This window comes from Danio aesculapii, chromosome 3 (assembly GCF_903798145.1).
Source record: "Danio aesculapii chromosome 3, fDanAes4.1, whole genome shotgun sequence".
Taxonomy (NCBI): domain Eukaryota; kingdom Metazoa; phylum Chordata; class Actinopteri; order Cypriniformes; family Danionidae; genus Danio; species Danio aesculapii.
This window is the reverse complement of record NC_079437.1, coordinates 37,374,697-37,399,907: the sequence shown is the minus strand read 5'-3', so window position 1 is coordinate 37,399,907 and position 25,211 is coordinate 37,374,697. Positions and strand designations below refer to the sequence as shown.

General features: G+C 33.8%; 1 protein-coding gene across 2 annotated transcripts in view; it reads left to right on the top strand.

Moving 5' to 3' along the window:
• The window catches only part of elfn1a (extracellular leucine-rich repeat and fibronectin type III domain containing 1a), a 214,651-nt gene that overhangs the window by 103,569 nt on the left and 85,871 nt on the right, over nt 1-25,211 (top strand). The gene's annotated exons all lie outside the window — the stretch shown is intronic.

The window sequence follows — 25,211 nt, the reverse complement described above, 5'->3', positions numbered from 1 at the left end:
ATAACTTGTTGTCATCTGGAATGACAAAGAAAGCGTTCTTCCAGGAATTCCAGAGTTCAACAAGACTCTTTGTATTCATCTTCAATGCCTCCTCCTTCATCTTACCCAAGACATTCTCAATAATGTTCATGTCTGGTGACTGGGCTGGCCAATCCTGGAGCCCTTCGTCCTTCTTTGCTTTCAGGAACTTTGATGTGGAGGCTGAAGTATGAGAAGGAGTGGTATCCTGCTGAAGAATTTGCCCTCTCCTGTGGTTTGTAATGTAATGGGTAAACCAAGATTTTTCCTTCACCAAAGACTGATTTCTTGGAGAATCTTAGGTCAACAGATGATTCATTGGAAAAATCTGCCTTCTGCTACTTTTTTCAAATGGTCAACTAGAAATCAAGTTATTATTTGTTGCTCTTACAATTGGGATCAATGACAAGACTTTTGTCAGGTAGTGTATATACAGTAGTTGCATTTTTTTGTCTTCCATCTACCTCTTGTTGCAAAAACTGTTGCATTATTATATAGATTTTTAGCTAAATCGCAAAACTGTCCTTAGATGTGACTGTCTCAAGCATAGTTAAATTACAACTCTTATGAATTAAAAATGATTTTAGTTAGGCTATCTTAGTAAATGGCAATCATTTATTTCATCTATATTTTTTAAAACATAGGAACTTGATAAATTTTGTCACTGAAAATGACAAATGTCCTCTGATGTGCAAATGCTTACTATAAATCCATATGCTAGAAAACTATATATTAATTTTAAAGCTACAATTCCATGAAAAAAATGTATAATTAATTGAAAGACCTCATTCAAGATCATGTCAGAAGCCCCCATGTACCCCCAAGTTTTGTCTCAGAATTTCCACATATTAAATGTTTCTGTATTTTTTTTTTTTAAACCTTTGGTGTCACACTTCATTCAATGAAAATGTCCAACAAGTCTGACAAATCATGGTGAAAATATGTATATTATCTCATATCTCATTTTTGCTGTCACACCCTAGATCATATTTAAAGTACAATTCAGTAAAAGTGTAAAATAATGAAATAAATCTGTAAAATATTAATTCATTCATTAATTTATTCATTTTCCTTGGGCTTAGTCTCTATTTCAGTGGTTACCACAGCATAATGAACCGCCAATTATAGCCCTTCCAGGTGCAACCCAGTATTGTGAAACCCCCATACACACGCATATATTACGTACAATTTTGTTTACCCAATTCACCTATAGCGTATGTCTTTGGATGTGGGGGAAACCGGTGCACCCGGAGGAAACCCACACCAACACATGCGAACATGCTAACTCTATACAGGAATGCCAACTGGCCCAGCTGGGACTCAAACAACCAACCTTCTCGCTGTGAGGCGACAGTGCTAACCACTGAGCCACCATGCCACCATCTGTGAAATAACTGATAGTTATTCATCAATATAAACAACTTTTATTTTATATGATAAAGGTTACATTAAGTTTACTCTTATATTTGCTAAACATCATATTTATCAGAACTATTTTTAATAAGCACTTTTACCTGCCTATTTTTAGACATGCACACATGTATGTTTGTATATGTGTACATGTATATATGCTTTCTTCAGATCACATACAGTGACACAGTGACATGCTTAAGGCACATCCAGCTAGTTACTGTGGTCATGTCAAGTGAATCACGTATGTTCCCTTTATACATTAACTATGAGCCAGCAGTCTCCCTTTGCCATGCTCCAGAAAACAATCCTAGATTACTTATTTATCGTGAACTGTATACACTGCATAGCCCTATATGCTCTGAAAAGATGATGCTCAGAGGCACAGCCGAAGCCAGGAAGTGCTTTTGATGAATGGGCCTGTTCGTCCTTCCACCCTACATACTCCGTATAATAACTAATTACTGTCTGTGTCACTCAAGATATCTTCCATAGATTAAGCACAAAAGTCATTACAGCGCTTTAGTTAGCTCTATATAAGCTTTGTCGTCGTATAATCCTTGGGAGCAAGAATCGCAGGGTCGCACATTAATCTCATTTTCACAAAGCTGTAATTCGGGGCCATCCTTTGGAGTACATTACAATTCCAATGCAAATCATCCCTATAAAAGTGGCCTGATGAATGAATGATTTCCCTCGAGCGAGGTGCACCACAAAGCCACAATAATGGCTTCTTCTGCATTGCGAAACATCATGCTTTTGCTCTCTCTTTACGCAGAAGAAGCACGTCTTGTCCTCCATTAAAGTGGCTGTGACTAAAGAACGAGATGCTTCTGCTTCAAGCATATGTAAAACTGTGATGTTCTTTTAGAGGGCAAGACGTGATGAGTACATCTTTTAAGTGGTTTTGACATTTGTAATATTGACAAGTGGAGGCGTTCACTTTACATAATGGGAGAACCTGAACTACCTTATGAAATGTTCAACTTTGTTTAAAGACCAAATTGATGTTTCAGATATTTCATTGATTCTTCCTCGTATTTGATTGATTAGTGGTCATTCTTCTGCATATATGCATAGAAAATGTATATTCAGTCTGTATTCTTGGAGAATAACTGACTTTTAGTCATATGTATGTATGTGTGTGTGCATATTTTCCCTGAATGATCTCGTGTTATTAGTTTGAGCAGTAGTTATTGAGGAATAGCAAACGTTAGAACAACGATTCCCAACAGGGGGCCCCAGCGAGCTCTGTGGCGGGTTGCGTCATATTTTTAAAATAGTTTAGCAGTGGACAATTAGGAGAACAATCATGTTGCCTTAGTTCATTTTATCCCCTGGCTGACCAAAAAATGGACAAATTTGTAATTCCCCCTCCACAAAAAAAGTCTTACTGATTCACCTTCATGTCCTAAGCATACTGGACCCAGGTGAGGAAGCTCCAAACATTTCGCAGTGCTACTGGAAACACGAAATGCAGGAAGTACCAAGATAGTTACCTGAACTATGGCTTTATTCCATTTTTCTGAAGCATATAGTTCCTGACCCAGCCACAGTGCATTATCTGTACCACAGTTCTTGCTAACGACTGCATAAGGTCGTCCAATTGAATAAGACATTTGGAGATGACTCATCCCCTATACCGCAAGGTGTACCCAATACAAATGGCTTACTGATGTTCATTCATTCATTCATTTTCTTTTTGGCTTAGTCCCTTTATTAATCAGGAGTCGCCACAGCGGAATGAACCACCGCCTACTGATGTTTTGCTTTTGTTTTTTACATTAGGCTATTATTTGTGCATAAACATATCTAGATATAGTAATAAACATACAGTTTGTTTGAAAACATCAGTCATACCTACTGCAAACTTATATGAGAGATGATATCATTGAATGTGGAGGGGGGCCTTACAATGTTTTCAGGGGGAAAAGGGGGTCTAAGGCAAAAAAGATTGGACACCAATGCCTTAGAATATTGTGAACGACCAATCCGATGGAATAAATCCATCCAGAAGTATTCCAGAGAGCCTTGTTAAACAATTGAAATGCAGACCACATGCAAAAGCATGCGTCAACATAACATCAGTATGAGGATTCAGTGAAGCCAGGATAAAAGGTGATACTTTCCCCACACAACTGTGCAGTGATATTTTCATCTTAAATTGATTTCCAGTGACATTTAGATGTATTTTCAAAGACTGCTGAATGTTGTTCAGGGATTTTATAAGTTAACTGAATTACAATGAATTTATATTACAGCAGCAAGTGCATAATGTCATCAGAATAAGGATTTAAATATTAAATGTACTGAAGATGAAACTATCTTAATAGGGAGAAATATATCTTAATCAGGGAGTCATTAAATCATTCGGGAACAAAGATGGAATGAAGCTGTTGGTGTCAGTGATTGACTGGCTGAATTATTGACTCACCTGATGCATTCAAACATTTTGGATTGTTCATTAGTTAAAAAAAACAAAAACAAAAAAAAACAATATTTGGTGGAAAATCACTGTCTTAACTCTCCTGTCGTGTTCGGGTCAAATCTGACTGATTTACAACTTCACTCATAACTATTGTGTTTTACATCTGATAGCCTCAAGGCCTTATGATATCCTCCACACTGTGCATTTGAACTTATAAAAGTGATGATCATCTCTTTCACTGAATTTTGAGTGTTATAATCAACCTTGTTACACGCGTGGTGTTCCGATCAAAAGTGACTGCCATAGGAAATGAATGGGTATCCAGGCTATATTCATTCATCAGACAGAAAACATCCCCACACACACTACTCCAACTCACTCACTCACTCACTCACTCACTCACTCACTCAGTCACTCACTCACTCACTCACTCACTCACTCACTCACTCACTCATTTCACACTGAACAATGTCTTTTGCAGGTACACATCTCTTTTACGCTCTTATGTGCTGATCCACCAGCCTGATCTCACAAGGAAACAACTATTTTACGTTTTGTCAGTTTAGTTACTAATTCAGATGAGTTCAGTCGTACAAAATTGTATGATTTTTAAAAGAGGCGTGGCACCCCACCCCACCCCTAAACCCAATCATCATTGGGGATAAGCAAATCGTACAAAACAGTATGAATGAGATCGTACAAATTCATATGGATTAGCTACTAAACCAATAAGTTATGTATTGCCAAGTGTTGGATCCTGATAAAACAGTGTATCATATCTTCACACAGACTAGACAGGTGTCTCTTATGTGAGTCCATCTATGTGTGTGTGTGTGTCTTTCTTTCTTTTCTATTTTATTCTTTTTGTTTATTTCTCTCTCTCTCTCTCTCTCTCTCTCTCTCTCTCTGGAAAGAACACAGAGAAGGAATCTTGTCTCTTTATTTCTTTATTTCCTTCTTTCTCCATTTCTCGAGCCGAGGCTCGAACCAGCGACCTTTTTGCTGTGAGGTGACATCACTAGCTACTGCGCCACTGCGTCACCCTTAGCAACAATTATTTTATTATATTAGACCGTTATTATCTTGCTCAAAAATGACCAAAATATAATTAGTGCTGGTTCTGTGTCCATGCTCACTGTATACCCTCAGTCACTATTCCCTATATTCATTCATTTTCTTTTCAGCTTAGTCCCTTTATTAATCTGGGGTCGCCACAGCGGCATGAACTGCCAACTTATCCAGCATCTGTTTTACACAGCGGATGCCCTTCCAGCTGCAACCCATCTCTGGGAAACAACCATGCACACTCATTCACATACATACTCTACGAACAATTTAGCTTACCCAGTTCACCTGACCCGCATGTCCTTGGACTTGTGGGGGAAACTGGAGCACTCGGAGGAAACCCACGCGAACATGGGGAGAACATGCAAACTCCACACAGAAATGCCAACTGACCCAGCCGAGGCTCCAACCAGCGACCATTTTGCTATGAGGCAACAGCACTACCTACTGCACCACCGCGTCACCTGTTCCCTATATTAGTACACTAATATAGTGCAATTGAAGGACTGAAAATTCGATCACTCAGAACACAGGAAAAAATAACATTTTGTTTGTGCTTTGCTGGTTGATAAATCATTCAGATGGATTAAAATGTACATTTCTTTGGTCAGACCCTGTGACCCTGTGAGTAATTTTAGTGAGCTGTCTATTAGTAATGAAACAAAGTATTTTGATTTCTGTCATCTATTGTTCATTTTGTAATACATTTTCATCACCTATTTTTATTTTCATTGCAGCTATTTTATGTCTAATTCTGTAAATTCATGTTAAACATTACTTTGAGACATTGTTCACAGCTAAAGAATGTTGAATAAAAATTTGGTGGAGAAAAATTATTACTGTGCTAATATAAGAGCAGTTAAAACAGACCGGTCAATTTTGACCGGGAACACTAAAGTAAGGGGCAGGATGTGAACACGACACGAGGGTTAATGGGTGAATCACTGATTGATTCATTCAATCAATTTATTCAAAATGTTTAATTCATTCAGGATTAGAATAAAGTGGCTTCCTTGGGTACGAGTGGCTTACTGAATCACAAATTCACCCACATTTAAGCACAACTAATCACTGATAAATGAAACCAACAAATTCAGAATAGTATGACATGATACAACATGATCCATCAATCCATCCATCCATCCATCCATCCATCCATCCATCCATCCACCCACCCAATCAATCCATCCACCCACCCATCCATCCATCCATCCATCCATCTATCCACCCATCTACCCAATCCATCCATCCATCAATCCATCCATCCGTACATATACACATATATCCATCCATGTATCTACCATAAACTGCATAAACTGTACCTCCCATCCCCACACAAAAAAACCCACTTATTAACGTTAAAAATTTTAATAAAACTAACAGACTTTGTTTATACAGGTATTACAACCCTAATACACTTACACACCAGTGTTAGTTTAAGAAAAAAACATGTTGACAAAAAGACTGGAACCAATATTTGGTGATAAAATAGCAAAACAAGTTATTTACAAGTCATTTGAAAGTCATTTTGTCTTTTTTGACCCAGGTAACTAGCCTGAAAATACATACAGAGTTTCTAGAACAGCACAATCAGTATGTCATCTGAATGAAATAATAACTAATGATGTTCTTAAAGCAATGACAAACACGCTCCTGGCTCAAGTGTGCCAGTTAGATGGACATCACATTTCAAAAGCCGTACCGTATTTTCCACATTGATTAGGAGACAATGTGAACGATGCAGGCAGAAGGTGTTGAAAGCACCTTTCAACTTGATCAAAATGAAAGGGAATAAATACAACTGTAAAGTGCAGCTGAAGACTAATGCGCAGATTAACAACTGGAAAGAAACACAAAAGAATAAACTCTTTGAAAATTGCTTCGGGTAACAAAATGCAGCAATAAAAGCTGACTTAAAGAAGCAGTTAGCGCAGGTGTTGATATAATCATGTTTTCCCCTTTATTCTCATGTGTACTCCAGGCTATTTTGTTTTCTACAGCCGACTTCCCTGTTTCTCTTTGAAATTATGATTTTCTATATTGCGTTTAAGAAAACCACCAATGCAAATTTATTTTTCTGCTCCACCATGAGAAGCCAGTATTTTTCTTTAGTTTTATTAATACAATTTATAACAATTTCTCAGATTATATAGATCAAATGCCATCTGCATGCTTTATTGGCTGTGATGAATCAATTAGCTTTGTGGATATTTGAAAGCCTGGTGAGTCAAGCTGGGAAACAGCTCCACATAAAGACGCCATTTTCAATAATCAAATGTGTACATATGCTGTGAGTAATACTCGGCCACAGTAGGTCTGTGCCTGATGAACTATGCATACCACGAGAGGAAATCCATTGCAGCATATGGCTGTATATCCTGCATGATACATCACAATTACGCTGATGTCCTGCACGGCCCTCAGAGGCCAATTAGAAGATCCAGAGCATGATGTCAGACATCATTGGTATTTTGAGACAGATTACAGCACGCTAAAACATTCCTCCTCTCTCTTATTAAAACATATGAGCACTCTGTGTGTAGTTCATTTTCAACAGCACTTCCTATAAACTCCTACAGATGGATGATTATGACTGTGGGCCAATGTGTGATGTAGAGATCTTACATTTGGAGAAGCAGAGGTCTGGCAAGGATTGCTGCTTACCCTGGCCAAAACTTAAAGCATGACAGAGTGTGATGTTATGTGGTGTTTCGGGGAAGTTTTGTTTGAGGCAGATTTGAATACAAAAATAGGTTGAACTGTATGGTCAAATTTATTACATCAATATATTTTTTTCTGTATGATTCAGTATTTATCATGTAAATTTATCATGTTTCAGTCATGTTTATTTCCTTTAAATAATTATTTCTTGCCATTACTGTTGAAATGAAATAAATTCAATATTTGTTAAACCGTCAAAAATGGATGCAAACACAACTTTTGGCTTTTTCAAAGTAATTTATGATATAACACACATTAATAATCAGTATACTGGTGTCCAAGGAAATCAATTCACTGATTTGAATTCTTGTAAACTAACTATTTAAAAAATTTAATAAAACAAAATAATAAAAAAAAAAAATTACATTGAATTACATTAAATTTAAATAAATAAATAAACAAATAATGAAATAAATAAACAACAAATAAATAAATAAATAAATAAATAAATAAAAACACATCATTTTAGGATTATATAGAATTAATTAAAATGTTTACCACAGAACTTCATGTATTTATTTGTTAAATAATAATAATAAAATAACAACAACAACAATAATAATAATAATAATAATAATAATAATAATAATAATAATAATAATAATAATAATAATAATAATAATAATAATAATAATAATAAATAAATAAAGACATAAATAAATAAACATATAATTTTAGGATTATATATAATTAATTTAAATGCGCATACCAATTTATCACCCATTTTTACCACAAAACTACATTATCTTGATGTATTTATTTATGTTATACTTATTAATAATAAATAAATAAATAAATAAATAAATAAATAAATAAATAAATAAATAAATAAATAAATAATGAAATAAATAATAAAATAAATAAACAATAAATAAATAAACAAACAAACAAATAAATAAACATATCATTTTAGGATTATATAGAATTAATTAAAATGTTTACCACCGAACTTCATCTATTTATTTGTTAAATAATAATAATAGAATAACAACAACAACAACAACAACAACAATAATAGTAATAATAATAATAATAATAATAATAATAATAATAATAATAATAATAAATAAATAAATAAATAAATAAATAAATAAATAAATAAATAAATAAATAAATAAATTAATTAATTAATTAATTTAGGATTATATATAATTAATTTAAATGCACATACCAATTTATCACAAAATTTTAACACAAAGCCACATTATCAGGACCATAGCCTGGGGAGGTTCTGGTGGTTCGAAAGACCAACCCTCCACTGACAAAGTCCAAAATTTGGCCTCTCATTTGTTTAATTTTTGACAGAATGCCAACATAAATTGTGAACATAACTGATAGAAGAAGGCTTTAAGACAAATTTAATTTGTAATTATTCAAATGGACAAATTCTGACTGAGCAAATAAGCTGTCTAGTTTGTTATCTGCCTCTAGGCTACAGTTTTTGATTTAAAACAGATCTGAACAAAGTTGCATTTTTTAACAGATTCCTATTTAGATTTTTTTTTTTTTTTAATGACGGGTGATAATAAACTAGTATTTAAAAAAAATATATTTCTTTATTCAACATTTTTAATTTAAAATTCTGAACTCATAACATTATTTATAAAACTGTAATTTTAACTTACAGTTTAAAATGCTCAATTGTAAATAAACACTTTGTGATAAAATAGTTTGGTAAGCACTTGACAAAGTTGTAGGAAATATTTTTGTTGCATCAAAAAATGTGGTTATGATCACCATCCGACAAGCTAATTCAGAAAAGATTGGTGATTAAAATGTCACTAAAATGCAGTATTTGAACCTCGTAATTAGTTAGAAAATAAGGCAAATACAGTAATCCCTCACTATAACACGGTTCACTTTTCATGGCCTCACAGTTTCACAGATTACTTTCATGCAATTTGACATGCTTTTTTTTCTACAGCGCATTGTGTTCTGCATCCTAATTAGTAAATTGTGCTCTGCGTCCTAACTAGCTGTAGACCATTGTCAATCAATCTCCTCTGCCATGTCTCCTGTACAGTACAGAATGCATTCTAAATGTTCATAAACCTTCGATCACTAGCAGTGTGACTCTGAAGTGCTGGATTGTATGTTTGCTAGTTTTCTACCCACAATGTCGACGAAACCATCAAGACATCTGCGGTAGGAAGATGCTAACCATCACACAAAGCTGAACTTCTGGACATGCTTAAGGAAGGTAGAAGTTATAGGGTTCCATTATGGAATAAATAAATGGAGAACAAATGGTTTTGATCTTTGGCTTCATTCTATAATACTGCACTTTGAGAGTGTGTAAAGAAGAGAGTAAAGTGTAAAATTGTTAGTGCCTGTTTGAGAAACGTGTATGAAGTGTGTAGTGAGGGGTTTTAACGCCTTAAAACATCTATAATAATTGTAAAAAATAAAGCTGATAAAGGTTCGCAGATTTCACCTATTGTGCATTATTTTTAGAATTTAACTTCCGCAACTAACAAGTGACCACTGTGCCTGCAAAAAGGTCTACTTTTTGAGAAAAAAACAACCACCCCTTTCAATTGGCTGGCTACGGCCCTGTAATCAATCAATCAATCAATCAATCAATCAATCAATCAATCAATCAATCAATCAATCAATCAATCAATCAATCAATCAATCCTTTTTCTTTCTTGAATTGTTCTGGTATTTTCTAGCAGCATACTGATAATATCTGTGTTGAATAATCATAGAGCCTTTTATAGTGAAGCTCTCTATGAGAAAAAAATGCCCCAGTCAATGTTACCCTATATGAACCTGTGTTGGTTTTATGCCAAGGCTGAGGGCATGTAAAGGCATCCCTTCCCCCCCTCCCTGCTCAAAAATCAATTCAGAAAGGCAGTTCTGTAGCAAATGGCAGATTTTATGCTTTTATTTTTGGTCTGAGTGTTTTCTGGCTATTTAGAGGTCCGGCAGTTCAAGCTTTACTCTCTGTATTCATCTCACTAGGGGGAAGTGAACAGTGTGGCTTTTGCTATTCTTCCTCCAGGCCTAGGAGAGACAGAGTCACTCAGATGTGAAATCACGTTTACAGAGGTCTTACAGAGGTTTTTTTTTTTTTTTTTTTTTACTCCTGGCAGTCCACAACATGAGGAAGTGTGCAATGTAATGACTCTGTCTTTTATTATAATTTACTTAATGCTTTTATGCATAAGATCGCCACTGTGTGGGATTGACATCCCTGTGAGTGACAACACAATATCACAATGTCTTTTTTTATCTCCACCTCTTCAAGTAAAGTCCCATTTATTATGTTTCTTGCAACATTCAATCATTGTCATATTCAAATTGCTTCTTTTAGCTTGTCTTACTGCAGCTTAAACCATATGTCAATGATGCCACAAGCATGCATCAGGAGATACTGCTGCAGAGCATTAAAGGGATTCTCAGAAATGCTCAAGAGATGAGCCGCGTGACTCTTCTTGTCTTAAAATAACCTGAAAATCAGCATTAGGGGCAGCCACTAGAGGAAGCCCCATCAGTCCTTTCATTCAAGCCCCCTCCCATCATCTTCTGACACTCACACATGCTGCGCCGCTTCAAAGTCTCAAGCCTTCTCTGATTATTTTCTCTGCTCTGGCCTCTTGTGGATAAGGATTGGGTCTGTTGCCACACTTATTAAACTAATGTTGTCAGCGGATACTATATGTTATATTTACAATTTTTTATGAAAAAGTAATAATAATAAAGTGAATAAAAATAGAGCTAGTGATGTACTGGTAATGTACTCAGGAATGCCAATGCAATCTCACAACAATTCATAACTTTTGTTTTAATTGTATAATTTCATACCTATTGAGGGATGGGTTTGGGGGCATGGCTTTCTTTAAAAATTGTACGTTTTCATATAAATTAAATTGTATGAATTCCTACAAAATTGCCACTTTTGCTGACAATACATAAAATAGTTACATTTCCTCATGAGATTGGACTAGGAATGCAATGTATACCCAGTTCTTTATCAGCTGCCATTGTGCATAAACACTTCTAATCATGTCTATATCACATAAAGCTGTGTTCTGGGAGCATTTGAAAGCCCCGATCTGTGTTTGTAACACTTTAGTTTGTTACAATTTATACCATTAACTACTTGCTTATGATCTCCCTATTGTTAAAATATTAACTGTTTTTTTAGTACCTATAAAGTAAGATCAGTGACGCAGTGGCAGAGTACATAGTGCTGTCGCCTCACAGCAAGAAGATCACTGGTTCGAGCTTGGCCAGCTGGGTCAGTTGGCATTTCTGTGTGGAGTTTGCATGTTCTCCCTGCGTTCGTGTGGGTTTCCTCCGGGTGCTCCGGTTTCCACCACAGTACAAAGACATGCGGTATAGGTAAATTGGGTAGGCTAAATTGTCCGTAGTGTATATGTGTGTGAATAAGTGTGTATGTGTTTCCCAGTGATGGGTTGCAGCTGGAAGGGCATCCGCTGCATAAAACAAATGCTGAATAAGTTGGCGGTTCATTCCGCTGTGGCGACCCCAGATTAATAAAGGGACTAAGCCGAAAAGAAAATGATTGAATGGATGATAAAGTAAGATCTTATTGTGCATCCCTGTCATACGTTAATGCTTTTAATTTATAGTAGTTTATTTATTAAGTATATGTACTGTGTATGACATGGCCCTGTTGGTTAAAACATTTCTGAAGTGGTTTACATGTGACAAATTGTAAAAGTAGACTTGCCAAAAACACAGTGCTCATTCAGTAAAGGCACAGCTAAACAGATGTTTTTTCAGTCTTGATTTGAACATGCCTAATGTTGGAGCACATCTGATCGTTTCTGGAAGCTGATTCCAGCAAAGAGGGGCATAGTAGCTAAAAGCCAATTCACCTTGCTTTGACTGAACTCTTGGAATTTCTAGTTTATATGATACTAAAGATCTGAGTGATCTGTTTGTATTCAGTCAGCATATCTGTAATGTATTGAGCTCCTAGGCCATTTAGTGATTTTATAGACAGGTAGTATTACTTTAAAATCTATTCTGAATGTAACTGGGAGCCAGTGTAAAGACCTGAGGACAGGTGTGATGTGCTCTGATTTCCTGGTTATGGTCAGAATCCTGGCCACAGCGTTCTGGATGAACTGCAATGGTCTGACTGTCTTTTTGGGAAGGCCAGTGAGGAGGCCATTACAGTAATCCACTCTGCTGCTGATAAAAGCATGAACAAGTTTCTCTAAGTCTTCCCTGGAAACAAGGCATCTAATTCTTTCAATGTTTTCAAGATGATAGTATGCTGATTTACTAACTGCTTTGACATGACTATTGAAACTCAGATCTGACTCCAGAATCACACCAAGATTCTTGTTACCTTATTTTTTGTTCTTTGACCCTTAGAGACAAGTTACGCATTTCACCATCTTTTTTTCTCTTTGTTTAACTGAAGAAAGTTTTGGCACATCCAGCTGTTAATTTCATCAATGCATTGGCAGAGGGTGTCAATGGGGCTGTAGTCATTAAGCAGTAAGGCTAAGGAGATCTGAGTGTCATCAGCATAGCTGTGGTAGGAGATTTAGTTCTTTCTCATTATTTGCAATAAAAAAATACATTTAAACTATTTTTGCAATTTTCATTTTTAAATCGAAGCAACTTAAATCTAAGTTAATCATATCTTAGTGATCAATAAAACTGTCTGAAACATATGAAGCAGAATTGTTAAGTTCAATTATTTATTGCAATTAATATGCTGTACCAAACAGAAACAAATTATAGTATATAACAGCAAAAACAAAAAATCCAATAAAAACAGGTGTTATGCATTTAAAATACTATAGTAATTTATAGTAAAGGAAAATATTTAGGAATGAGCATTTTATATATATATATATATATATATATATATATATATATATATATATATATATATATATATATATATATATTTACAACTCTTCATTAATAAATCCCATTACATAATTTAGTATCATTAGTAACAATCATGAACTAATAGTAATAACCATGGTATACTTTAGCCTTATATATATATATATATATATATATATATATATATATATATATATAAGGCTAAAGTATACCATGGTTATTACTATTAGTTTATGATTGTTACTAATGATACTAAATTATGTAATGGGATTTATTAATGAAGAGTTGTAAATATATATATATATATATATATATATATATATATATATATATATATATATATATATATATATATATATAAAATGCTCATTCCTAAATATTTTCCTTTACTATAAATTACTATAGTGTCGCACCACTGTCGCACCACTTTGTTGTCGACCACTGTGAAACAGGAAAAAGAAGAAGAAATCGTCATTCTCACCGTCATATGGCTTTATTTTCATTGGCTAGACACCAGCCTCAAAGCTCCGTGAATGCCGGTGCTGTCACTTGTTGATCCGCGATCGGTAAATGTACAGTTGATGTCAGAATTATTAGCCCCCCTGTTTATTTTTTCCCCAACTTCTGTTTAACGAAAATAAGACTAAACATAATAGTTTCAATAACTCATTTCTAATAACTGATTTCTTTTATCTTTGCCATGATGACAGTAAATAAAATTTCACTAGATATTTTTCAAGACACCTATAATAAATCGGCAGAAAGCAGGTTGATGCATTTACATGCAGAGCGAAAGAGTTCTTGAATTTCATCTAAAATATCTTGATTTGTGTTTTAAAGATGAAAGAAGGTCTCAGGGGTTTGGAACGGCATGAGGGTGAGCAATCAATAACTGAATTTTCATTTTGGGTGAACTAACCCTTTAAATATGCAAGACTAGTCTTACATGCCAAGCTACAACACACAGTGGTCATCTCTTGCTTTGAAAATATAGAGATAGAGGAAAAAAATAAGGCCATAATATAAGAGTATATCCAATTCTCCATCACCACAACACCACCGACTGAAGGTTCATTGTACAGCTATAACAGAATGCACATTTATCCCTCCTCTAAAAGGGGTACACATCAACTGCATGTACTGTACTTGAAGAAAGATATTTATTATAGTAGCAATCTGTTCAGGTGCTCTTATTTGTTGCTTGTTCTTTATGTGTAAGTTTGATACAACTTGCCTAACATCTTATTTGGTAACTTTTTCACACTGCACTGATTAACTACTATGTAATAAAGCATAGTAAATATAGTAAAAAAAATAACAACTGTAACTAACCTTAATAAAAGTAACCTTATTGTTAGTTGTGAATGAAAAGTATGTATTGTGCATGCTTAAATAATAATAATAATAATAATAATAATAATAATAATAATAATAATAATAATAATAATAATAATAATAATAATAATATCAACAATGACAACAACAACAATATTAATGTAAAAAATATCCATAAATTAGCAATTTTCTTTATTTTGTGATTCATGTTTTTTTTATAATTTTTTTTTTCATGTTAATTTATGCTTTTGAATTGCAATATGGAACCTTGATCATTGTTCCAAAAACGTTTAACACTGTAAGGTTTTTGTAACTTTTTAATCGTTTTAAGTGATATTATGTTATGTATTATGGTACAAAACACCTTGGATAAACTACCAGTATGTTGCCTGTTATTTTACAGACTTATTTCTCTATATATTATTTCTTATACATTACATTATATTACATTACACTTCAAGCTACTAAAATAAAAGTCACTTTGCCAAACTGTAGAGTTGAATATTCAACGTCAAATGGCGACATAGCAGAGATCAAGATCCCATAATGCAATTCACAACCAAAAATAAGCAGAAAAGTCTTGTGAATCACTAAATACAGAACCTTTAATTTAACCCTCCTGTCGTGTTCACCTCTCGCCCCTTACTATAGTATTGACCAGTGTTTTAACTGCTTTTAAATCAGCAAAAAAAAAAAATTAAATGTTTCAAAACCAAATTTTTATTCAACATTCTTTAGCTGTGAACAATGTCTCAAAGTAGTGTTTAACATGAATTTATAAAATGAGACATAAAATAACTGAAGTGAGAGTACAAGTAGTGAGTTGGGGTGGTGTACGGTACAGTATATGAGGATGTTGTCTCTCTGATGAACATACTCTTGAATAGTGTACATAGTGTGGAGGATATAGGATATCAAGGCCAGATGTAAAACACAATATTTAAGAGTGTTTTAAGCGAGGTTAACAGATTTTTTTTACAGTGTAGACAACAGAAAATACAGTATTGCTCCAATCCTAATGAGCGTTATACTGCAAAATTACAAAGTTGAAATTGAAAACAAATAAGCATCTTGAATAAACAACTCTGAACATCCATTGTTTTATGGCGATGATGTGATATGTGACCCACCCTTCTGGAAATCTTCTCCAGTTCGTTATTCTCCAGTGCATCTAGTTCAATCACTGGATATCTTCTCCAGTTCATTTCCTCTGTTCAGTCAGACACTGAAAAGCTTCTTTATAGCAGAACTTGAAATATATTTCTACATTTAATTAACTCTTTTTTTAATGCCTAACATTGTAAAACTTTAAAGAAATCTACTGTATAAAGTGCTTTAAAATAACTTGATGTGACTTTATTTGAATTACAGTAAGTAAGTCCACTGTAGGTCCCACATATAGACTCTGCAAACATGTATGATGCTATGATAAGATCCTATTTTAACTGTTTACATTTTTGTTGTGTGATTATTTTATTATTGACAAAAGCACATATTTTGCATATTCATCTAAACACCAATTAGCCATCTGTTATTATTTTTTTACCAGATAATTATATTTATTACACATCTAATGATGAAACAATATTAGTTTAAATCATTTTATTATGGAATCATTTACTTTATTTAAAAATCCAGTACAACACAGACAACCAATCAACCTAGCAACAAAGAAAACAGCACAACAACATTGCAACATTAATTTATAAATAAATCATTATTTGTTTGGCTTATTAATGATAATTTTTATTTTAAAATGTAAGCGTGAGAGTGGTCCTTTCTAATCTGAATTTGCAACCCTTCTACTGTGCATATAACAAGCTGCTACAATGCTTGCCATTTTAAACTGTTAATTTGTCATTTGTTTTCATTTATTATCATACTAATGAATGTTCCAATTAGTTTTTTTTTTAGTTTTTCACATGCAGCTCTTTCTATCTAAGGCCACTGTATATTTATTTATTTATTTATTTATTTATTTATTTATTTATTTATTTATTTATTTATTTATTTATTTATTTATTTATTTATTTATTCATTTAATCTAGAGATTCCTTTTTAGAAGAACCTGTAATGTGCAAAATGCATTTTTTTCTGTTTATATTTCTTATGGTATTTATTAATCTTTGTTAACCTTGATAAAAAGACAGCTGTACCTTGTTAACTCAGAGCATTATTTAATGTTAACATGCACAATTTTAGATTTTAATAAAGCATTAGTAAATGTTGAAATGAATATCTGTAACTAATACTAATAAATGGAAGCTTATTGTAAAATTTGACCAAAAATGTATTGTGTATGCTTAAATATTATTATTATTATTATTATTATTATTATTATTATTATTATTATTATTATTATTATAATAATGATTTAAAAATAATCATAAATAATAATAAGAAATAATAATATTAATAATAATAATAATAATAATAATAATAATATGCAAATAAATATGAAAAAATACTTGCTAATTCATGTTATTGGAAAATGTAGCAAATGCAAGTTTTTACTGCATTGTAAAAATATTATCACTGTCTATTTTTTGTAATATGCAATATGGCTTTTCTAGCCTTACTGTAAAAAGTTAAACCTGAAGTTGAAAACCTGATTAGCTTAAAAAATAAGTTAGTGACCTAAAATGTTTGTTTTCATTAATTTTTGTCATATAATTTTTTAAAGTGTATAAGTGCTGTCAAGTAAAAATCAGAGATCGATAAATAAAAAAAAATTATATTATATTATATTATATTATATTATATTATATTATATTATATTATATTATATTATATTATATTATATTATATTAGATTAGATTAGATTATATTAGATTATCTTCTGTTATAATTGTATCTGTTAATGCTCAACATTACAGTAATCAAATTAATAATATTTATAATTTAAATTTCAGTGCACCAATACATCAATCTTTAAAGGAAGTCATTATTTTGCTGCAGTGCAATCAAATGTTTTGATGTCAGCACTGCAATATTTCATGATAACCTCAGAGTTCAACATCCCTGGAATGAGCCCTGAAGTCAGTAAAGCTCAGCTGACATTATATTTCATCTCTCTGTTGTTTGGGTTTGTCTGGCTCCTTTTGGGAACAAACAAACTGACACACACTGACAATAAAAAAGGCCTTGTCAGTTCACTCCAAACAAATATCTCCTTTATATTTTTTCTCTCTCTCTCCTTTATTTCCTAGTTCGTCTTTAGTCGCAAGCTTTCTTCACCTTGAAACAAGGGTCTGTCTGTAGCTCTGAGGATGGATTGAGGGTTCAGGATAGGGGGAAATGTGTCTTTTAACCCAATATGGCATTTAATACAGTACTGAGAGCAAGTGCTAAAGAGGGCAATGTGCGCTGGACCAGTACAATTTCTTAAAATAAAACATGCAATCCTGCATCTACCCAGGGAGTTTCAGACTGTAAGAAACAGCTCCAAAGGTCAGGAGCACCAGGATGCCGAGGATAATGAGATTATATTGAAATCATCCAAAAGTCTGTGAGTAATGCTCAGGCACTAGGGAAAATCCCTTTAAGAGGTTTCACTGCTTCGGTACAGTTGGCATTAGAGATGAATGTTGTACTTGTCGCAAAATGCAAAGATACACTTCATGCTGTCTTTTCTGAAAAATAATTTGAAACTTTAAGTCACACTGGCTCAAAATCACATTGTTCAGTGAAAAAAGGTATATTGCTTTCAGTGTTGGGTGTCATTTTTTTTACAAAGTAACATGATTTAAATTCAATTACTTTTCCAACTGAAAAAGCAAAGTAAGGGATTACTTTTTTATTTCTAGGTAACTTAATTCAACATAGGCTTATTCTGAAAATGTAGCCCTATATACATTTGTGGAGATTGCAAATTATGTAGCCAGAAGTACAGATGGCTGCATTTTGTCTTTAAAACAAATAATACACGACGGTATGACATCGTTCCTTTTCACGCTTACCAGCTGAGAACTTATCTCCATATGGACGGCTTTCCCGCTGTTACCAGTTTGTCCAGTAGCTTGACATGTATGTCAGCAGATATGAGATGCAGAAAGAAGTTGACCACCATGACAGGGTTTGAGTCCGGTGAAGAACAGTTCCAGAAAGTGGGTAAGAAAAAAACTAAAATTAAACAACAGGGTGAGAATGTGGTAAAATAAAAATAAAAAACGTGAAAAAAATCAGGTGAGGGCCACCTGTCAGCAGAATATCTGACTTTAGCATTGTTTTTCAGATAAACAAGAATGTTCATGTTTCTTAAATATCTGCAAACATATTACAGTATTTTTATTCTTTTAGAAGAGTCAAAAACATACATACAGCACCTTTAAAGAAATGCATCAAGAAACATTGAGATTTATATGGATTTTAATCAGTATTGGGTAAATAAATTAGGATTACCCACTAATTTACTTTTGACTTTCAAAGTAATTTAAACACAATTGATGTAATTAGTATTTTAATCATTAGTATCATTAGTTCATCATTAGTATGTTATGATGTAATTAGTATGTAATTAGTATGTAGTAATTGATTACTTTTTGAAGTAACTTACCCAACACTGATTACTTATTACTTAAATCAGAAAGATTGAATATAATTAAAATAACAGATGTAATAGTGGCATTCATTCTAACATTTATTTCAAAAGTGAAGCCTAATCAAATGTATTTAAAGTGAAAGTGAAAGCAGTGTGTGTGTGTGTGTGTGTATATGTGTGTGTGAATGTGCTGTACAAAACACTTGTGTGTGTGTCTCTAGTTCGGCATCAGTTCAAGTGTGTGCGCGCTTTGCACATTTTGCATGATTGATGTTAATTGCATTATGTAAGTTGTTTTGGTTATAAGAAGCAGCATGTTCCAAATAATGAAAAAGAAGCAACTCAGAGTGCGTTCACATCAATGTAGTTCTGTTCTCTTGGCTGGATTGAGTTGAACCAAATAAATAGGAAATCATACATTAAGGCTGTCAGAGGTCTCTGTCTGTTTGTTTGGTTTGTGCAAACATTCAGATGCCACAAGGTAAACATAAGTAAATGCGTAAAGTCAATGAAAAAAATAAGACATAGCATTGCAGAGAGGTTAAAATTAAGTAAATCTAACTTATTTTAGATTTATGTTAATTTTGTATATATCTATATCTATACAGTATATATATATATATATATATATATATATATATATATATATATATATATATATATATATATATATATATATATATATATATATATATATATATATATATATATATATATATATATATATATATATATATGAGAATAGCCTGCAGAATCTGTAAATTGTAAATGAATGAAGGCAATTTTGTCTTAAGCTGTGTTCAACTGATGTATTACTCTAGCATTGCAATCTCTGTTAAAGTTGTGATAAAACTTGATTTCATTAAGATTAACTTGAATTGACAGAGTAGAAGGATGCAGATTTCTAGTTCGCAGCATGCTCTGTATCTGTACAATGGAAAGAAATGTTGAAATTACGTACTTGTCATTGTGTATTCACACAAGATAAACAAGGAGACATAAATCAGACTTTAATGGTATGGTAAATTAAGAATAACTTCTCTTCTTGGTACATGTAGCTATGATTTCAGTGAAAGTCTATATGTACCATAAATTGCTGAGACTTTTAATTCAGTATGTTGATGCGCTTCCAACTGAAACTGAATATTGAGTAGGGGGCGGGGTTTCTTTTTGCACATTATTCAACATAGGCTCATTCTGAAAGTGTACCCCTATATACATTTGTGAAGATCGCAAATTATGTAGCCAGAGGTACGTATGGCTGCATTTTGTTTTTAAAACAAATGCTACGGGGCGGTTTGATGCTGTTCCTTTACGTGCTTATCAGCTGACCACTTACCTTTGTATGGATGGCTTTCCTGCTGTTATAAGTTTGTCCAGTAGCTCCCCATGTATGTCGTCGAACTTGAGACGCAAAGGGCTCTATTTTAACGATCTAGGCGCAATGTCTAAAGCGCAGGGCGAAAAAGCATTAAGGGCATGTCTGAATCCACTTTTGCTATTTTAAGGACGGAAGAATACGCTCTGCACCCCGGTGCATGGTCTAACAGGGTTGAGCTTATTCTCTTAATGAGTTCTTGGTGTGTTTTGTGAATAAACCAATCAGAGTCTCATCTCCTATTCCCTTTAAGAGTCAGTTGCATCGCGCCATTTGCTATTTACATGGCGGACTTTATAAGTGGAAAAATGGAATGCTTCACTAGCGAGAAAACAGTTAAACAGATCATCTCCAGCACGAGGATAACGATGATCCTCCTCCAATCTGCCTTTACTTTCACTTTCTAGTTTTCTCTTTCGTGGATAAGGAAGCGGTGCTGTACGCACAGACATCCATTAGCCTACATAATTAATTTTGTTTGTTAAGCACAAAGATTTGTTTCTAAACTATTTCTAAATACAGTTCTAATTTCCAGCAAACGAATAAGTAAATAACAATAACAAAGTGTGGAGTTATATCCAAACACAGGTGCTATGCCTCATATGGTCCTGACAGTTGGACAAATCTAAGCTTATTTTTAATATAACAAATATAAATATGAATATAATAAATAATACTACTACTAATAATAACATTATCCAAAAGCAAGTTGTCATCAATTAACTAAAAAAAGCTTCTGAGATGAGGAAGGCATGGAAGCAGTGGTTTTTATATTTGTTATTTATATTTTAATCCTTTAATTATTTTTCATGTGTAAAAATATTTCTGCATTGCTGTACATCCTGCATGTTTTAAGCAATGTGTTAGCGAGGTGCACAACTGCACGTCAGGGCAAACACGTCTTGCGCCTTATTGCACCGGGTGTATGATAGGGCCCAGAGAGAAGTTGACCACAATGATGGGGTTCAAGTCCTGCAAAAAATGGTTTGAGAAAGCGAGTAAGACAAAAACAGAAGCCGAAAAAATTAAATAAGCAAATATTTATCAGGGTGAGAATGTGGTAAAATCTGAAAGCATGAAAAAAAGTTACATTTTTTACCTTTCGTTTTCTGGCTTGCTTTTTAAATCTGTCGGTAGGGTTTAGGGGAGTGGGTGGTGAGGGAGTGAGTGGTGGGATGGAGTGGTGAGCTTTTGAAAACACAATTGGTTGGGTTAAGGGAAGGTGGAGGGTGGGTCAGTCGATTGGTCAGTCAATCAGTTAGTCAATTCACAGCAGCCTCTGGTGGATTTATGCGAGAACGGCAGGCGTGAATGGCACTCATGGGAGAAATTTGAAATCTCAAAAAGCATACACAACGACCTCAGGTAGATTCACGAAAACAAAAACTGCAACAAAAAAATACGCTCCTCCTGGGACGTATTTAGCGCTCTCCAGAAATGTATATAACGGAACGTTTTCAGAATGAGGCTGGGTTGGAAATGGAATATTGGGTAAGGGGCAGGGCTTTCTTTTTGCGCATTATTCCCTCATAGCAAACTAATAATAATATGAATATAAATATATTTTGAATGTTAGACTGTACCAACAGAGCAATCACATGAGACCAGTGTGAACATATACATTCCAGGAAATATAGTAAATTATTTCAGATTTATCCAATTACTGAATCTTTCTTGAGACAGCAGTCTGAATGTGCATATGGAATGGCTTGCCTCTAATGCCAATTTCTTTTAACAGTATTGATGTATGAAATCAATGGCTGCGTTGACTGCGATAAACACATCTTTACTCTCCTAATGAAGGAGATCATTTCAAATACAGTATTTATTCCGAGGATGCTCATGTTTTGCTTTTCAAAAGTCCAGGTCTCTGAAGACATGTGATGGTCATGATGCTGCTTTTTTTATTTATCTGAAGCAGCTGCGTCAAAACTAAAGTGGACCATGGCAGGGCTATTTTTGCCCACGTACCCATGTGTAGCTTCCTTCACTTGTCAGCAGCTGAGCAGAGGCTATCAATCAGACGATGTACTGTATGTGCTGCTGTGCTCGTGTTTAGTGTGCCGGTGATCTGCTCCTCAGAACCATATGAGGTCTGATCTCCTGTGGGCACCGGCACATCCATGGCCCTCCATGTCATGCTTACATCACATATAGGTCAGGGTCCTGTCATAACTGTGCACTTGAGACAAGCATTTCTGATGGCCAGAAAGGAAATTGAAAAGATGAAATAAAATGCTTTGGTTTCTGAGATGGACTGCCTGAGGTTCTACAATGATTGATTGATTGATTGATTGATTGAATGATTGATTGATTGATTGATTGTATATAATAATAATGATTTAAGTCACCTTGAATTAAAAATGGAAATTCTATATTCATTCATTCATTTTCCTTTGGCTTAGTCTCTTTATTCATCAGAGGTCACCACAGCGGAAGGAACCACCAACTTATCCAGCTAGTTTTATGCAGCGGATGCCTTTCCAGCTGCAACCCAGTACTGGGAAACATCCATACACACTAATTCACACACACTCTATACATTACGGCCAATTTAGTTTATTTAATTCACCTATAGCACATGTGTTTGGACTGTGGGAGAAACCGGAGAACCCGGAGGAAACCCACACCAACATGTGGAGAACACGCTAACTCTACACAGAAATGCCAACTGCCAGGCTTTAACCAGTAACCTTTTTGCTGTGAGGTGACAGTGCTAACCACTGAGCCACCATGTCGACCCTATGAAAATTATTATTTTTTAAATTAATTATTACAGCATATGGATTTCTATCAAAATCCTTTTGAGTCTTTTTTAGTTTATATGTTTCCCTTATGTTAACAAATGTTCCCTCTGGGTTCTCCAATAGTAGAAAATCGACCCTAGTGTGTGAGTGTGTGTGTAAATTAGGATAACGTGTGAATGTTTTTCAGCACTAGGGTTGCATGAGAACTATTTTGGTAAAATATGCCACAGGTTTCCTGATAATGATGTATCTGGTAAAGTCTAGATCGGATATGCAGCCGGCCGGAAGTGCGATATGCACATTAATATAGCAGCATTTTTTATGACACTGTATAACAATAATTCATATTTTTACAGTACTGTGACAGTTGGGTTTAGGTTTGGGGTGGGAGTAGCCATTAAAAAATCCAATTTATTGAGTAATTTAATATATTACATAACTAATACTCGGTACAATTACTGTTTTTCCGTTACTGTGATGGTTTGGTTTAGGGTTGGGGTGGGGATAGACGTTAATAAAATACAATTAATAGGAAATTTAATAAATAATAGAAATAATTCTCGTTAACTTCCGGCTGCAAATTTATCCGATCTAGCAACAACCGATGTATCTTGGCTCTTAAAGGGATATTTCACCCAAAAATGCCATCATTTACTCTCCCTTGACTTGTTTCAAACCAGTTTCTGTTATTTTGTTTTGTTTTTTATTTCGTTTTTTTTTCTGTTGAATACAAAAGACAATATTTTAAAGAAATCTATTAACCTGTAACTATTGACTTTTATAGTATTTGTTTCAATGGTTAAATCTTATTTTGGGTTCAACAGAACAACAACAACAACAGAAGAAGAAAAAAAACTCAAACCAGTTTGAAACAAGTCAAGGGTTTGCAAATGATGGCAGAATTATATTATTTAGATAAGTTGTCTCTTTAAGAAGTTTCTGTGTGAAATGTTACAAACACTCAATGTAATTCCACATATAATAATCATGAGAGAACTCTTACTACGTGCTGCTTAGTAGTCACTGGTCATTTCCAAAGTGCTAAAATATAATCTTTTTTTGTAGTTGTATCCTAAACGATTAACCCAATAATCATCACTTCACTGTGGATCAGCCATAAAGGCTAAACCACTGACTGTACTTGCAGACCGAGATACAAAACACCTGGGAAAACAAAAACTGTCAAGTTAAAAAACATAAGGTTATGCATTAGAAAATACCAATACCTTGTTTCTTTGTGCGTGAAAGAAATTCTGACGGTCCAAAACATTATAAATACATTTTCATCACATTTATGTATTTTTTTATGTTTTGGACAATCGGAATTTCATTGCATTGATATAGGCATGATGAATAAGTGAAGGATGAAAATGTATATGGTATTTTTCTGTGAAATAATCTTTTTAAAGGTGAAGGTAAATAATAATTGTGTGGTTAATTATAGTATATTGAAATGACAATGAGATTGTTTTTAATTATTGAGTGGCGGTCTAACTAATGACGTAATGTGATTGACTGTGGGATAAATGAGTGGAGTGAGAGGATTGTGTCACACACCGAGGAAGGCATTGTGCCGAAATGTCTGTGTATCACTGAAGAATGTAAAATAAAAACTATACAAAGTAATTATTTAATGAGTGCGATTCATGACCTTCTGAATAATATATATGAAAAATTATGAAAAAATAAAGTTTGAATGTGTGGATAAACTCATTTCTGAAGGAGAGGTCT